We start from the raw sequence: 18897 nt of genomic DNA, 5'->3' as shown, positions 1-18897 counted from the left end.
TGCAAAAACTAAAGATATTGAGAAGAAAATTGACAACTTAGAAGAACAGTCCATAGTGAACAACACTGAGCAACACATAGCTATTCTTAATCAGAAAAAGGCAGAACTTACAAGACACTTGAAAATTCAGCAGGCCTATTGGAAACAAAAAGCCAGCATTCAATGGGCTAAAGAAGGAGATATGAATACCGGTTTCTTCCATGCTTTTGTCACCAGGAAAAGAAGAAGAATGGCTATACAAAGGATCAAGAATGAAGATGACCAATGGATGGATGATGAAGATCAAATAGCTAATGAAGTTGTTAGATTTTTTGAAAACCTATGCAAGAAACCTCAAGAACAAACTGATTTGAGTTGCCTGGATTGCTTGCTCAACATGATCACGGATCAAGACAATGAAAACCTCATTAAAGTTCCCACAAAGGAAGAAATTAGGGAAATTATCTTCTCAATGAATCCAGACTCAACATCCGGACCTGATGGACTCACAACTTCTTTCTTCCAAGAAGCATGGGAGATCATTGCACGAGATCTAACTAATTAGTTTCTTTCTTTTTTGCAAGAAATAAGCTATCCAAATACATTACACATACTTGTTTGGTCCTCATTCCAAAGATAGACCAAGTTGAAGCTATGACAGATCTCAGACCAATAAGCTTGGCAAATGTGAGTTCTAAAATTATCTCCAAGCTCTTGAATAACAGATTAGCAGAGATACTACCAAGAATTATATATCCTAATCAATCTGGTTTTGTTAAAGGCAGGGCTATCACTAAAAATATAATGCCTACTCAGGAGCTTGCATATAATATGAGCAGAGACAACAATGGAGACGATATCATAATCAAAATAGATATGCAAATGCATATGATAGAGTCTCATAGTCTTTCCTATGCCTTATGCTAAGGAAATTAGGATTCGCTAAAACTTGGATAGACCTAGTATTCAGATTAATCTCCAAGATTTGGTACTCTATTGCCATGAATGGCTCGAGGAAAGGTTTTTTCAAATCGTCAAGGGGCCTCAGACAAGGAGATCCAATTTCCCCTTCTCTTTTTGTGATATCATCTGAGCTTCTTTCTAGAATGTTGAATGGAATTACAACATGCCAAGATTTCATTGGTCCCTGCATTACTCACTTAACTTTTGCAAATGACATCATTTTATTCAGTTCAACTGATAATACATCTATCCATATTATCAACCAGCGTCTTCAAGATTATAGCAACATCTCTAGGCAAGTTATCAACTATAACAAGTCCTATTTCTACATGAATCCAAATGTTGGGTAAATACAAATTGACTCCATCAATCAACTGACTGGTTTCTCCAAGAAACAATTTCCTTTTACCTATTTGGGTGCTCCTATTTACATAGGGAGAAAAAAAGTAGAATACTTTAATGATCTTACAGCCAAAGTTGGGAAAAGAGTTGAAGGATGGAATGGCAAACTCATGTCCTTTGGAGGCAAAGCAGTTCTAGTTAAAGCAGTACTTTACTCTATTCCTATGCATATCCTTGCTGCTACCAATCCACCTAAGACAACTTTGGAGATAATTGAGAAACAATGCTCTAACTTCTTCTGGGGTAACTTTGAGGGAGATAACAAACACCATTGGTTCTCATGGGCTTCATTATGGTGGGACAAGAATGAGGGTGGTGTAGCTTTTAGATTAATTCATGACATCAACAAATCTCTTGCTTCAAAATCTTGGTGGAGTTTAAGGACTAGAGACTCACTATGGAGAGAATTTATGGAAGCCAAGTATTGTAACAAGCTCCACCCTGTTGTAGCTACATGGAAATCTTGTCACTCACAAATCTGGAGGAGGTTGATAGACATAAAAGAGGATACACAGAAACATATCACGTGGAGATTGAGAATGGGGATGCTTCATTTTGGTGGGATAAATGGTTGGATCAAGGCCCATTGGCCAATTTGATTAATGACCATAGCAAAGGAAATGAGAATGTATCATCCTTTATCTAGGAGGAATCCGGGAATATGATTGAACTAAGAGAAGTTCTCCCTGAAGATATCATTAGAAATATTATATCTTTACCTCCCCCTACACAAACTAAAAAAGACCAACCTATTTGGACCATCACTAATACTGGACCTTTTTCTTGCAGGTCGAAGCTAAACAGACCAGGAACCACACTTTTACAGCTGGCAAAATTTGGCACTAGAAGCTTCCCTTTAAAGTCTCATTCTTCATAAAGACTTTTAAATAGAACATTACCTACCGATGATATCACCAGCAAATTTGGTTTTATTGGACCTTTTAGTTGCTCATGTTGCAGAATCCCAAAGCTGAAACCATTAATCATATCTTTATGAGAAGTGATGGTGCTCTAGCTGCCTGGAATGTATTTGGAAATTCGTTTGGAGTTTCCTTCGTTGGTGATTTAAGGCAAACTCTTATTAAGTGGTGTCTCACTAAAAGTAACAATAAAATTCTAGAATTTATCTTGCAATGCTTACCGAGCATTATCTGTTGGGAGATCTGGAAAAGGAGGTGTGCAGGTAGATATGGTGAAGGAGTAGCTCCATTCAAAGCCTAATCTACCAGATTCAATCCTATATGATTACTCTTATCACCAGCAATTTTGCTACTCTTTCAGAAGCATCTATGCTTTATTCTGGAAAAGATTAAACCAGCTCTCAATGTTATCCCTGTCAAATGGCAAAAACCACATGATGGATATCTCAAACTCAACACAGATGGATGCAGTAAAGGAAATCCAGGCCTGGCAGGAGGAGGTGGTATTTTGAGAGATCAAAGAGGAGATTTGGTGATAGCTTTCTCTAGCTTTTTTGGTGTTTGCACAAGTAATATGGGTGAAGCGAAATCCATTCTCATGGGAATTAAATGGTGTCTAGACAAGGGTTACAAGGAGATTTTTGTTGAATCTGATTCACAGATTTTAATCAATGCTATCAACAACCTTTCTTCCTTTCTCATGGCAAATTTCTCACATCTGGAGCAAATTTTGGAGTTTGCACAGGAAGGCAAATTCTATTTTTTTCATTGCTTTAGAGAAGCCAATTGCACAGCTGATTATCTTGCTAATTGAAGCTTACAAAGAAGATCATCTACTTTCTTGATGGAGGCTAACATCCTACCCGGGAAGGTGAGAGCTACCTTGAAGACAGATAGGGACCAACTGATTAATTTTAGAATCAAGTCTAGAAAGAACCATTTTGTTGTATAGCTTCTGTAGATGGTTCTTAATCCTAACCTATATCGTGTGTTACATTCTCTTGTATGTACAACTAGGCAGTAATACCCCGTGCTAGCACGGGCCCAATAATGTAGAAATTGAAACTTTGTATTTTTGATAAACTTCTTTTGTTGTAGACCTTTTCATTCATATGAGTAATCTTTCTTTCTCTCTCTCTCTCACACAACACACACACACATATATATATATATATGCAGCCACCACATGTGGTTAGGCTCCTTTCTCGCCTGCCATTGACAAAAAAATTGGTACCTGTAAGGGGTTTATTTGTTAGTCTAGCCATCTCTTTCTTTCAAAATAAAAATAATAGAGAGAAAGAATAGAAGCAAGAGAACAAAATTAGTTGGTCGCAATTGACATACCTTTCAAAACATTGTCCGTCATGCATCCCTCATTTGTGCTTCGATGTAGCTTTCAAAAAAGCTATAAACTCAAATTTGGCATGCACCAAAACACTCGTGCCAGTAAAAAAAAGTCGTGAGTGCACAAGCATATCCCATATAGCTGCATAGGAAAAGGAGTGCAACAAGGCACAATAAACTCAAGGAATTGGCTAATCATGGTTGATCTCTTCCTTTTCATTTTTCAAAAAAAGATAAACGGTCTTTATGGAGCAAACATATAAATCCAGATCAGCTGCATTGTCTATTTGATATAGAATTTGCTTTTATGTTTATTTATACTTCTTCACCAGAACTCTAGCATTATTTCACTTTCTGCACCAAATTCTAGGACGCAAAATTTCATTTAAATTGGTAGCTAGATTTTTATGTTTTTATGTACAAGAATACCGAGGAAAAATGTGAGAGAAGAACATGAAATAAACTCATCCTTTTATGCTCGAACTGAACTTAAGACTCTAGGTATTGTTGGAGTCAAAATAACATGGTGCATGTGGAAACTAACAAAACTTGGTAGACGATAAATCAGACGACAAAAGAAAAATATACTATACTAAGCATAATAGTTTATAATTGTTTGGTAAATTGATCTACATATGATAAAACTAATATAAAAGAAGAAAAACTAGGGAGAGAAAAATCTCCCTCTAAAAAGAACTCTTTAATGACTACATTGTGGATATTTTTTTTTTTTGCTCTTGTGAGAAGTAGAGATCCTTAATTCATAGATGTGCAAAACTTGTTTTCCAAGAAAAGGATAAGACATATTAAGGAGATTTAATCCTTTTAGTAGTCTTTTTCCATTCCTTCAAGAAAGAGAGTGCTAATAGATTAGAAGTTCAGGGCAAAACCCTAACAATCTCCCCTTGGCCTGAATATTCTTGACAAAGTTGATTCACCGTCTTCACATAATCTCCATCACTGCTGCTTGCCATGATTAAAAAACGGTATAGGTTAAAAATCTTGGTATTGGTTAAAAGAAGCCCTAGTATGGGTTAAAAGGAGCCCACGTGTTAAGAATAAACATGGGGTAAAAGAAGCTCATGCATTAAAAAGAAGCGTGAGTTAAAACTGGCACTGGAACTCATGCGTTGCAAGTAGGCATGACTAAAACTGGCATTGGTTAAAAGTGACCAAAATATGGGTTAAAAAGAGAGATGCAGATGCAGGCGTTTTGAATACAATTGTGATTGTAAATTTATCTTCACATGTAGCATCATATTCAATTTTTTTTTTTTTGAATAGATCTTCATTGTCGTCTTGATCTAAACACGCATTGAATCCGTCTTCAACCTCATTCAACCGTTGACTCTGAACCATTGGCTCTGATACCACTTGTTGGTATCGAAATAACATGGTGCATGCGGAAACTAACAATAAAAAGCTTGACGGACGATAAATCAGACGACAAAAGAAAAATATACTAAACTAAGCATAATAGTTTATAATGGTTTGGTCAATTGACCTACATATGATAAAACTAATCTAAAAGAAGAAAAACTATCGAGAGAAAAATCTCCCCCTAAACAAAATTCTTTAATGACTACATTGTGGATATTTTTTGTCTTGTGATCTTGTGAGAAGTAGAGATCCTTAATTTATAGATGTGCAAAACTTGTCTTCCAAGAAAAGGATAAGACATATTAAGGAGATTTAATCCTTTTAGGAGTCTTTATCCATTCCTTCAAGAAAGAGAGTGCTAATAGATTAGAAGTTCAGGGCAAAACCCTAACAGGTATTACCTGGTATTTTTTCCGGGGAAGAAACACCCTGCACAAACAAATTCAAATTCAAGGTAGAAATTGATATCTCCATCAGGTAAGTTCTTGAAGAATCACTTGTCCAACAATTCAAATCAAAATTCAGAGGAAAAATTAGAATACATGCGATTTTACCAAGTTGAGTTGCATTATTAAGATAAAAGCAAAGAACAAATTTACTGAGGTTATAGGAGAAAGAATATACTGAAGCCGAGTGGAGGGGAATATGGATTTTAAAGAGTATACATGAGATTTTACCAAGCTGAGTTCTCTTGTTTCAATCCTTTCAGCTATGTATAAAACTTTCAGTTTCAGAATCAACTTCTCAAATCCATTGCCAAGATCTACAACAGTTCTATATCATACAATGTCAAGGTTTTTGCATAAACCAATGCAATATTAAAATGTCATATTAAATTAGAAAAAATAATAAGCACCATATTTTAAGTCCTCTTTATGGACTTTTTAGGATAGTAGCATCCCAGAGATGCATATCTAGAACTAAAATTTTTATATTCATATTTCAACTTCCCCACCATTGCCCATATTTTATCTGCACCTCTCTCTTCCTTGTTATCTATTTCCAGTCAACTAAAATATTTCTACTTCTAAAATTTCTATCAGTTATTTTTCATCTTTTATTATACTCATATTCATTATAGAGTAAGTTGTTATCGCTTATTTTGTTTTATCTTAATAACAATTCTCATGTTCCATAAGTGAAGTTCCAAATTGCATCTCAGGGCGACAAACTTTTCAAATAGATTATTAAAGGTCCAAAAAGAAACGCGAATAATAGGTATAGTTCTCGCAATTTACAATTCCATGCACATGCCCTGCTTCCGGAAAGACACTATCTTTTAAAGTTCACTCTCTTGCAACCTCCAAGTTTATGATCTCTCAAGTCTAGTGAGATACCATATTGAGCCCCTAGTGGAAAACCAACTTTAGACAAAAGTCTACAAGAATCCTTGTGCCAGAGCAGAAAAGACATAATTATAAAAAAGAAACCACATTACCTGGCCCTTTTGTTGATATCACACATCGATCATTGCCAGTATTTGCACATAAAATTTTTACAGCTTAGCTGTTTGATACTGTATAGGGTCAAATTAGTATCTCTACGCCAGTGGGTACGCCCAATGAGTGTACGCCGACCAACGTAGTACGACTCGGCCGTGAGGACAAAAGCGACAGCGTTTAGAACTCAGCGTCTACAGTAGGGAGACATTACCTATCTTTGTAACTTTTTGATTCTTTCGAGGAAGGTCTCCTATTATATAAAGAAGACCTCCACATTGTAAAAGGGGATTTGATCTAATACAACTCTCTCATTTTTTTGGCTTTCTCTCTCTATATCTCTACCTCTAACGAAAATATCTTATTGGTAAACATTATCACTTTGCAATATCAGATCTACAACAATATTATCATCTTTGCATCTTTAGGCTTATTATATTTGATTACGATTTACCCCCTTTCTATTTTTAATTGTTTTATCGCTTACAAAGTATATCGTTAACTTTTGAGCTAAACAGATACGTTTTAGATAGACGCGATGAGCTGCTTATAACAAGAGAACCTAGTTTACAACACTAAGATAATAATGTATAACAAACTCCATATACTACTCAAACTTCAATGTGCCAAACAGTTAACTTCCCTTTTCTTCTCTTAAGTAAATAAATTTGAAACGTACCAGACGATATCAAATTTCATATAATTAAACCAGTTAGTCAAGCAGTACCGGAAATGATCAGCTATCTACAATATAAGCTTTTAACTTCTTTTTTTGTTGCAGCTGCTACTTCTCTTATGTCTTCTTCTCCCTCTTATCGGTTCTGTTTCATCAAGAGCAACAGAAGAGCCATAGCGAGAGCGAACTCCCAATCCGGCTTTATCACGAATTTGCTGGAGAAATCGATAGCGTGGAGCAAGTAACCGATGAATATAACATGCTTCGGAAGTATGGGCATCCTTGAAGGTTGGACCAATATAATAAGTTCAGAATTGGAGTTTATGATTTATGAAGTTTGTACTCACAATTCTGAAGGATAGAGATATATATGATGTGCAAATAAGATATTGATATTTATGTACAAAACGCACCAAATATTATCCAAAAAAACACGCAATAAAGAAAGAAAAAATGGTGAAAACTCACAAAAACCTGAAAATATAGCAGTCACCAAAGATAAATTGAGACCAAATTTTGACGATAACGGAGAAATAAAGAGCAGAAATAAGAGGAAAAGAAAGAAAGCATAGAGAATGAAGAGGGAGAAAGCAGCTTCCATAAGTGAGAGAACTGGAGCTTCTAGCATGCATCATCAATTATTATAAATTATCAAGATGAAATTATCTAGTTTAACTTTATTTTTCTAATCTTAAAAAGAAAATTGAAGGTTCAATTGAAGGTTAGGATAGAAATTAGATTAACCATCTCAAGAATTGAGGTCCCATAAAAAAATTTGATCAAGGTAAGCTCATGAAATTGCATCACAATAGAAGAAGGGCGTAACTTTTAGCTACCATTAGCGAACAAGAAAACGGGGTGTAGAATTGAAATAGAAAAACACCTAGGGTAACACTTGCTTACCTTTCCTATGTGAGTAGGCCCTCCAATTCTCTGTACAAAGAAATGATATTGATTGTAATGTCATCTTCTTCACTTGAAAATTGACTGAAACCACTCTTCCTCGTCATCATAGTCCCTATTAAGTGTTGGAGGGCAGAACATCTCAGCAAGAATAGCGCATATTCAGGGGAACAATCCATCGAGAAGCATCGAAGAGGAATACAAGTATACAACTGATGCGGTGGCTGTTCAACTTTGGTTTGGAGGACACGTTGCGTTAGGTATTGAATAAAGTCCAAAATACCCTTAGATACAAATTTAATGCCAATAAGCTCGCACGTCGAAACCGGGAGCTCTTCTAATGTATAGAAAGAAAGAAAGCATGCTAGCTATAGAAAATGAAAGCCTCATATTTTGTATCGTGGGATGGGATGAGATTATAAGACCTCATCCCGCACTCTGCTGCTTCTTTTTCTTTTTGTTAATATACAGGTTGGGGTCAAGCCTAAGCGTCCCACCGCAATGGTGAGTATTGATTTGAAAAAAACAGTCTATTGATCAATGAATAAATATGAGTATGAGTTATTCAATTGTGGAAAAGTAACAAACTATTTTCTAAGATGTATTTGAAGCGATTTATTAAGTATGTAGCCCCCATCCCCTCCCCCGAGAAAAAATTATATCAATTCACATTCTCACTAGATAAGATATTATAGTGTAATTTTTTTTTTAATATCCGATGAAGAAAATATAAGGGTTGTACTAGTCGAAGTGCCCATAATTTTCTAATTTCTACTAATCCCTCTATGTAGAAACCATCTTTCTCAGGTTTTCCTTGTTTTAAAATAGTATCATACGAGAACACAAAGAAGAAGACAAAAAAAAAGGGAGACAAAAATAATAAATAAATACACATATACCATGCGTCCATTATTTGTGGATGGATGGCTACATTTCTCAAGAAAAGTATGAGAGGGTGGCCCAAAGGGGAATGGATCCGTATCCACAAGCTGCACGGATAACTCATGTGCTAATAATATCAACCGCAAGGACAACTCACACGTTGCGCGGATAACTCACGTGCCAATAATATCAATATTTAGATCCGCATGGACAACTCACATGCTAAATATAACAACCGCACAGACAATCACATGCTGCACGGACAACTCACGTGCTAATAGTCACAATTCGCCCAGCATGGTCACAGGAAAAATATCACAATCCGCCTGATGTGGTCACAGGCACAATATCACAATCCGTCCAGCGTGGTCACAGGCTACCAGTCCAAACCATATCATACATAAAGCAAATATGCAAGAATACATATACATGATCAAAGAAAACCAAATTTCATAATTCTGGACTGGTATAAGTGACATGCTAAGATGTATGCATGTGCAAGTGTGATATCATAGCTCAAAATATGTGAATACATCACAACATAGCAGCTATCACGCTAAATCGGGAGATTAACCTCTACGCAACCTCAAACATGGCTCAAATAGCTCACAACAGGGTGTACAAATAAGAGATACATCACAGTATGAGACTTATCAACCAATTCAAGACGTGTCATAGTCTAAGTGCTACCCGAGTGTGGATAAATACCCCAGGGCTCGCACGGGATCAAACGTCACATATATCCGCACCCATAGCACGTAGCTATCGCTAATAACTTAGACCACTAATGCCTCAACCTAGTTTAGATAGGATACTTACCTCAAGCAAGCCAAACAATACTCTAGACATACCATCCCACGCGAATCGACTTCCCAACGGCTCGAAACTAGCCAAGAGCAACTCAAAAATATCAAACAATGCGAAAGGGAACAAACCCAAACGATACGAATCTTTAATCAAAAACTCAAAGTCAACTTGTCACGACCCGAGTACGCCCTCCGTGAACAGTCGTGACGGCACCTAGTCTCTACGACTAGGTAAGCCTAACAAATGCGGAAAAAGAAACAAATTGCGGAAAGAAACTAATAAAAACCAAGATAACAAGATATAACAGTGTTTAAGATGCTGCCCAGCATATCACAATACAACATTTCCAACTAAACACTCCCAAAACCCGGAATCCCATGAATCACAAGCTAAAAGTACATAAAATGCTCTAACTCCAGAAATGTCTAACAACAACAAGATACAGAAGGGCTATACTACTACAGAGAATGGAAAAGGACTCCTCGGTCTGCGGACGCGGCAGATATACCTCGAAGTCTCTATAGAAAATGCCTCGTCTCAAGGGTGATAGGACTGAGTGGAAGTACCTGGATCTGTACACGCAAAAATATGTGCAGAAAAGGGCATGAGTACTCCACAGCGGTACCCAGTAAGTGCCAAGCTTAACCTTGGTCGAGTTGTGACGAGGAAGGTCAGGGCCCTACCGGTCATATACAGTAATATATAAGGAAGATGAGCAGTAGTAAAGAAATACAGATAATGAGAGAAACAACAACCACAACCAAGGCAATAAATACAGAAGGTATACAACTCAACTTAGAGATAATAACTGGGGATCTACCAAGATCTACTCCTGTAGCCCCAAAAATAAATAATCAGTGGATCTCCTAGGTACTGTCCCGTAATCCATATCGCTGTGCAGGGGGAATCTACCGGAATACCACATCCGTAGTCCTAAAAGTAAATAATTAGTAGATCTCTGGGGTGCTGTCCAGTAGTCCATATTATTGTGTAGGGGGATCTACCGGAATACCACATCCGTAGTCCCAAATAAATAGACAAGGGGGATCTACCGGGAACCGCCCGTAGTCCCAATGTAAACACGCATCAACAACACAAGAATAATCAACTCAATTCAATTTAACATCAAAATAGACAGGTAATTCTAACCTAGCATGCTGCACAGATTTCAGATAAGGCAGTTTGAGCAAGTAGGCAATTTAGTCATTTAGGCATGCTTTCCTACGCTAGCAGTAAGCTCAAAGTTCAAATAGTGTAAACAGTGAAGTAAAATACGAAATATAGATACTTAAATGTAAAATAGAATTTTCAACAATTAGCACAAGGACGCGCTCAGCACTCACGTACAAGGCATCTCAGATATCACAGTACCAAATCCTAAGGGGAGTTCCCCCACACAAGGTTAGACAAGCCACTTACCTCGAACCAGCTTAATCAATTCAATACCACGTTCTCGCCACGAGTATCCGACTCCAAATGGCCCAAATATATTCAAAGTAATTGCATAATGTAAATAACAATTCAAGTAACTAATTCAACTAATTAATTCTAAGCTAATACGCGAAATTAGGAAAAATGACCAAAACGCTCCCCCGGGCCCACGTCTCGGAATCGGATAAAATTTATAAATTCATGATCCTCACACTCTCACTAGTTCATTCATACCAAAAGTACAAAAATCGGACCTCAAATGGTCCCTCAAATCACCACTCAAAGCTCTCCAATTAACCATGCCCTAACCCCCAATTTACCACTGATTTTCCTTCAAATTTCATGCTTACAATGATAAAAATCACCATAATAACGAGCTTAAGGACCAAAGGCCTTACCTCAATGAATCCCTCTAAAAATCTCCCTTGAAAATGCTCTCCAAAGCTTCTTCCCGTTGAAATATTATGAAAAATAACCCAAATTCGCGAAGGAAATCTTTCTTATACTTTTTGACCCAGGTTTATTGCACCTGCGGTCCATTTCCGCTTCTGTGCTACCGCTTTTGCGGTCAAGGACACCGCTTCTGCGGTTTTCACTTAAGTCCCCTCCTCCGCACCTGCGACCTAGACTCCGCATCTGCAGTTCCGCAGGTGCGGCACACCTCCCGCTTCTGCGTCTTCTGCTGCCTTCACCTGCGGCCGCATCTGCGGCTTGATCTCGCTTCTGCGGTCATCGCACCTGCGGCCCCCTAACCACAGGTGCGGTTATGACAGAAAAACTCAGCAGCTTCAGCTGCAAATTTCCAACTCCAAACTTCCCGTTAACCATCCGAAATCACCCTGAGGCCCCCGGGACCTCAACCAAAAGCACGAACAAGTAATATACCACTATCCAAACTTATAAAAATCTTCGAAACACCTCAAACAACATCGAATCAACCAAATAACATCAGATTCAAGCCTAAGGTTCCAAGAATCTTCCGAGTTCCGCTTTTGATAAAAAAGTCTATCAAACCTCGTCTGAATGACCTGAAATTTTGCACACACGTCGCAAATTACACAACGGACCTACTCCAACTTTCGGAATTCCGTTCCGACCCGGATATCAAAATCTCACTATCAAACCGGAAACTTCAAAAATTTGATTTTCGGCATTTCAAGCCTAATTAAGCTACGGACCTCCAAAACACAATCCGAACACGCTCCTAAGCTCGAAATCACCCAACGGAGCTAACAGAACCGACGGAATTCCATTCCGAGTCCGTCTTCACACTGCTCCGACTACGGTCCAAATTCTAAAGCTTAAACTCTCATTTAGGGACTAAGTGTCCCAAATCTCTCCGGAACTCCGAATAAATCCTCCCGGCAACTCACAATAGCAGAAACAAACATGGGAAAAGCAGTTAATAGGGGATCGGGGCGTAAATTCTTAAAACGACCGGCCGGGTCGTTACATCCTCCCACACTTAAACATTCGTTCGTCCTCAAACGAGCATAGAGACATACCTGAAGTAGTGAAAAGATGAGGGCAACGGCTATGCATATCCTGCTCGGTCTCCCAAGTCGCCTCCTCGACCGGCTGACCCCGCCACTGAACCTTCACTGATGCAATGTTCTCTGACCTCAGCTTTCGAACCTGCCTGTCCAGTATAGCCACTGGCTCCTTAGCATAAGATAGATCCTTGTCCAACTGGACTGAACTGAAATCCAACACGTGCGACTGTTGACACCCAATTTTTCCCTATATATTTTCAATATGCAAAATAACTTCAAAATGGTATATGTATGCATATATGCATATATCAAAGTGCTTCATTACTTTTCCTTAATTTTTAAAAAAATTTTAAATCTATTTATTCTCCTATTTTTATCCATAAAAATCCAGTAATTGTTTCCAAAAATTACCATTTTGGTGATCCACTTATTGCACTTTTATATCTATGCTAAAATATAGCCAAGGGAATTTTTGCATATTTTTACAAATTTATTTAATATTTTTAAAGCTAAATTGCATATAATTGTAATATTAGCCTCTTTTAAGATTTAACTGCGTTTATATTCATAAAATTAAGTCCTGTATTTTTATATAGTTAATTATGCGCTATAATCATTTTAGCACCTTTAATATATTTCCAGAAATTAATTTATTATTTTTTATAAATTAAATAGGGAAAATTGGCTATTTAAATGTTAGCCCAATTTCATTTCAATTATAGCCCGATTCTGACCTCAATTGAACCCAATTTAACCCGACCCAATTTCAATTTAACCCGACCCAAACCCAGTTTCATTAAACCACCCACTTACCCGTTTTAATCCAGGCCGTTGATCATTCAGATCAACGGCCAACAATTACCCTTGCCTAATTCCAAACTACCCCCCAGACCCTTTCATTTGTCACCATACGCCGCCTCTAAATCCCTCCTCTCCCAAATCCTCTCTACAAACCCTCAAACCCTAGCCGCCGCCACCCTAATCCACCCTAATCCATGGCTTTCCGAGGTCATCGGAGACCTATACCAGCCTTCCATGGTCTCCATGTGTTTGGTTCTGTGGTCTCATGACCAGACTTTGAAGGGATTTGGTCCAGTCCTTGCTCGATGACCTTTCTCCGATCATCTCTGACTTTTCTCCGGCCAGCCATGGCCATTCGAGTCAGACCTTTGACTCTCCTGTTTAGATCGGTAACTTTCAAGGCCTTTCTCGTTGCTTTTGGGTTCTTCTGAAACCCTAATCTCTGAGACCTTTTCGACTTCTTTCAGATTTACCTTAGATCCATGCTTTCCATGAGTTTTTAAACGCCTTCTCGAAGTTTCTTTAACTTTGCTTTCAAAAAGACTCTTCATATTTTCCGATTAGGGTTTTCCTTCAAGTTCTTCTTTTCAAAATCTTTTCTCTGATTTTAATGTGTCTGTGATTCTGCTATGTTTGTTCATGTTATTCTCCTATCTGAGTTTAGCATGTTAAAAACCCTAATTTCTTTTGGGTTCATTCGAGTTTCTGAAGCTGTTTGCTAAGTGTTTGTTTAATTTATTTGTTTATCATCTTTAAACTCGATTGATATGGAAAGCCCTAATTTCTTTTGGGTTCATTCGAGTTTCTGAAGCTGTTTGCTTAGTATTTGTTTGATTTATTTGTTTGTCATCTTTAAACTCGATTGATGTGGAAAACCCTAATTTCTTTTGGGTTCATTCGAGTTTCTGAAGTTGTTTGCTAAGTATTTGTTTGATTTATTTGTTTATCATCTTTTAAGCTTGAATATTGGTGAAGAAACCTATGTCTTTGGGTTTGAAACTATTCGTTTGAATGCCTGACTCGATTCGAAAGTTCCTTGTTTTAGAACCTCTTTTCTTTGTGTGAATCCTCTGATTCTGGGTTTTACTATCTTTAAAATTGGACTATGCTTGAAACCATAACTTTTCAAAAGGTCTCTCATCTGTTACTGTGAGACCCTTTGCATGCTTCTGATACTCCATTTTTCTTTACTATTGATTCAATGAGACTTGACCTACTTGATTATCATGCTTCGAATGTTTGCTATCTACTGAACTTTATGCTACTATTGCATGCTGTTTCTTTTTCCAATAGGTTTGGCCTTGCATGTCTATTGTTTGTGCACTCTATTTATATGCTGAGGTTCCTTCTTTGATCGATTTTCAATCTTGGGACTGATTTCAAAACTTCTCTTTTTGTGAACTCTAATTTCACTCGCCTGTTAAAGAAATTGATCCCTTTCCTTATTTTGCCCTACTGAATCTTTTTTCCCAAAATAAGTGTATCTCTGTACTTGGACTCGATTGCTTACTTAATGCTTTTACTACTTCTTTTATGGAAATAATCAGGCTCTCTCTAAATTGATTTCCTTCCTTATTTTGAATCCGTTAGACATTGATTCCTTAATTAAAGGGAGTCACTTGTATAATTGATTCTGACTGATTGTTTCCATATTTGCACTGAAATTTTACTTATTACCTTTCCTTCACTCGTTTTCAAAAGGCTATAAACCCGGCACTCCTTTTCTTTCAAAGACACGTAAGACGAACACAAGGAATAAAATACTTGAGTTCAGACACACACTCCACTAAAATCTCTCTCTTTTCTCTGTTGCTACTTGTATTGCTGCCTTACCTAGCCGACTGAAAGCCCAGGCTAGGCTGTGGGAAGCTTGCTTACTTTTTCTCTGCATTTGTATCTTTACTGGTATGTTCTAACTAATTTTCAGCATCAACAACAACATGTTTCTTTACTATTTCCTGCACCCTTGTTTGTTTCCTGTTTGTATTTAACCAAGTTCCATTGTTAAGCATGCTATAATCTGCCCTTTCTATTCTGAATTGATGCTTTCTTATGAATTTTGTCAGTCACTTATTATGGCTTATGAATCCTAAACCCCCATCCCCAATGTGTTTGGTATCTGTGGTTGGTTTGGGGTATGACAGCATTGGACATTGTTGTGCATGACCCAAACCCGATCCCCCTGGGATCATAACCTCCATGTCCCCTCTATATGTTGTGTGTTCTGATTGGTTTATAGGCATGCCAACACCTTCAATTGCTGTGCATGCCCAAATCTGATCCCTGCCTAAGGATATATACTAGCTTGCAATGTATTCCCAAACCCCTGACCCCCTTTGTATGAAATTATTAACTCTGTGCTTTACTATTACTGTTTTCCCATCATCCTTTACCCCTTCCTTTCTCTCCTCAATTTTTAAATCTCTATTCCCTCACTTCCACCATATTCTTAGACTTAAGTTCTGCCCCTCTTGTGTGAGCCTTGCCTTGGGATCCATGAGCTCCCTCTGAACTTGGACAGATAAGGGTTGGCCCATCCACACTGCACTCATCTCTATCTGGTTCTATGAACCTGGGTGTAAGCACTGCCCGGGGTCCCTTAAGACCCTTACAGAACTTTGACACGCCCAGATCTGAGAAAGGCTTTGAAACAAGTGGTATTTGAGGCGTTTTGTTCTAATACTCAGAGAGGAAGTCAACATCAGGCTTCCTATGATTGTATTTTCCTATTTTACATATTTTCTTGATGTAATTCAGCAACTGGTCTGTAATAATTTATAATAAACATTTGGGGTTGGTTAGTGAAAAGGGGATGGGTAACTATGCATGTTTAATTCTGTATTTAGACCCCATGTCTATAGGACTCATTTTAAATTCTGCATGTTTAATTCTTCATTTAGACGCCATGTCTATAGGACTCATTTTAAATTCTGCATGTTCAATTCTGCATTTAGACACCATGTCTATAGGATTTACCTTAAATTCTGCATGTTTGTTACCACACTTAGACACCAAGCTTTTAGGATCTAAACGGCTATAAGCAGATATCATGTTCATAATGTTAAAATCAGTATTTTATAGAGATCATGCCTATAGGAATTCTTAAGTAAAATCCTGCTTGTTTCCATTTCGCGTAGATATCACGTCCATAGGAATTAAAAATCAGCAATAGTAGAGATCGTCTATAAAATCTGAAACCAGTTTAGCTTGTAATCAGCTTAACTCATACTGTTCTGAACCAGTTTTAAACAACTTACCCTACTTTTATTAACACGGTTTAGCAAGCATGCCTATAGGATCTCGAATCGCTCGTTTTAAATCTATTATTGCTTTGCCACACTTTAAATCAGTAATAGGTACTATGCTCATAAGATCTCACCCAAACATTTAGGCAAACCTCAGGTAATAACAACAAATAAAACTGAGCCCGCTTCTGTTAACTAGTAATTGCTACAACCAGCAGGCAGGCCTGATTCAGACTTCTTATCTGAGTTATGTAATAAATTGGTCTGCTTCAACAACTTAAACTCCCCTTTGCATTAGTATTTTTTTTAGATTCAGACCTTTGATTGTTGTTTGAGTCATGCTATTTTGGTTGCTTTGCTTGAGGAGGTATACATGAGCCTTCAGTGTTTACGTGCTTCCCTTTTAATGTGCTGTCCTATGTGTTTTGTATGTCGCCTTAGCTTATTCACCTTTGAAACCTCAAAGTCAGCCTAATATCTCTCCTCTTTAGGACTAGTAGTCTTAAGTGCCCCCGGGACTGATAGGAATGGGGCGGGTAATAGCATGCAATAGTGGTCGAGATCAATCCGCACTTTAGTACCTTGGGAAGGGTAGATATGGATATGATGACTGGTGCGCTAATACCACGTGTAGCCCCTCTTTTGAGGAGTGATTACCGGGTATTGCATTGATGTGATCCATATTATAAATAAACCTAGGACCCCCTCCCCTCTCTTTCTTTGCCTTTAAAGCATTATGACTTCTTTTCAAAAATCAGCTTTTTTAATGATTGCTCTATTTTACTTCCAAAGCGTTTGTGTATTAAAATCCCCTCTTACTTGAGCCTTTTCTGCTTACATGTTAATTGCACCAAATTCACAAAGAACAATCTAGCCGGGAACCACACTAGTGGATCCTGAGGGGTGCCTAACACCTTCCCCTTAGGATAATTTCAAGCCCTTACCCTATCTCTGATTATCAAACAAATTCAGAAGTGAACCTTGTAGGTGTCCTAATGCACCATAAATCATTAGGTGGCGACTCTTCAAAAAATGCAAAACCCAGTTCCCAAAAGGAAATGAGTTGTCCCATACCCAAATGTCATAAACCCGCTCTCCCGATGCAAAGAGGGAAAAAAGAGGGCGCGACAGCATGGCGACTTTGCTGGGGATTTTTAGGCTTTTACCATTTCAGATTATTCTTGTGAATTTGTACCTCTCTCTATGCGCAATTATCTATTTAATTTCCTCTAGCATTTAATTTCTTCTTTAAAAACAAAACTGACATGTCTCCCTTGTTTTCTTTCCTTTATTGCTTTAAATTATGAAACTGTTGTATGTATCGCTTCTTTAATGTGCAAATACATGTCAACATGATTTCTTTTTAATTATTGCATAATCATGCTCAACATCATACTCCACTTGTGCCAAAACAAATAATATAGCAACGCTTATAATGAGTGGTTGCGCTCTTCCTATATCATTACCACCTAAATTCGGAAAGGCATATTTGCGGTAAAACCAGTAGATCAATGATGTAGTCGATGGTTCCGTGTCTTCCCCCTTTGAGTTGTCCGCTCAAGGGTACCAGTCTAAAACCCCATAGAAACCTTACTTTGTTTAAATTGTGCATGCATCATGGTCAAACCTAGTCGGGTCAGTTATTTTGTCCACTTTAAGATAGCCCTGTCCAAAGTCCACTAGGTTTCCCTAAACCCAAAACGGACATCATCACGTTCTGTGCATTTATTTGGAGAAATAAATGCCTAATGTTAATTGTTGATGTTAAATAGTCGAGTCTGGTGGGGGTAGGGTCTAACCCTTCTATTTTGCAGATAATGAGGCACGAAATTCCCAAATTCGGCATGGTTACCAACATCCATCCAAGACTGCTAAGCTGGTGGGAAGATCTCCACTCTAGTGATCAAACTGTCGTCCGAAAATATCTAGGAAATCTACCTTCCCTCCTGGAGATCCAACCCAATAACAAGATCATAGAAGTTGCCACACTATTTTGGGATTGTGAAAGGGTTGTGTTCCGCTTTGGGGACATCGAAATGACACCCTTGCTAGAGGAAATAGGAGGATTGGCCGGTTTGGTGTGGGAAACTCCGGGTTTGCTCATGCCTGAGAACCGCAAAGGTAGGGGCTTCCTTAAAATGATGGGTTTGAAGAAGAATCCAGAGTTAACATGCTTGAAGGATTCATACATTCGTTTTGATTACTTGTATTAAAGGTACGGTCACAGCAAAT

The 18897-nt window shown here is 37.9% G+C and overlaps 1 long non-coding RNA gene across 1 annotated transcript; it reads right to left on the bottom strand.

The window, feature by feature from the left end:
- Nucleotides 1198–8503, bottom strand: LOC109234312. Its single transcript, XR_002069174.1, has 5 exons — nucleotides 8007–8503; nucleotides 7155–7384; nucleotides 5390–5417; nucleotides 3609–3750; nucleotides 1198–3498 (listed from the first exon to the last, which is right to left on the bottom strand). It is a non-coding gene; the product is annotated as an uncharacterized LOC109234312 (long non-coding RNA).

This window comes from Nicotiana attenuata, chromosome 11 (assembly GCF_001879085.1).
Source record: "Nicotiana attenuata strain UT chromosome 11, NIATTr2, whole genome shotgun sequence".
Classification (NCBI taxonomy): domain Eukaryota; kingdom Viridiplantae; phylum Streptophyta; class Magnoliopsida; order Solanales; family Solanaceae; genus Nicotiana; species Nicotiana attenuata.
The sequence above is the reverse complement of the archived record's forward strand: the minus strand, read 5'-3'. Positions and strand labels throughout refer to the sequence as shown.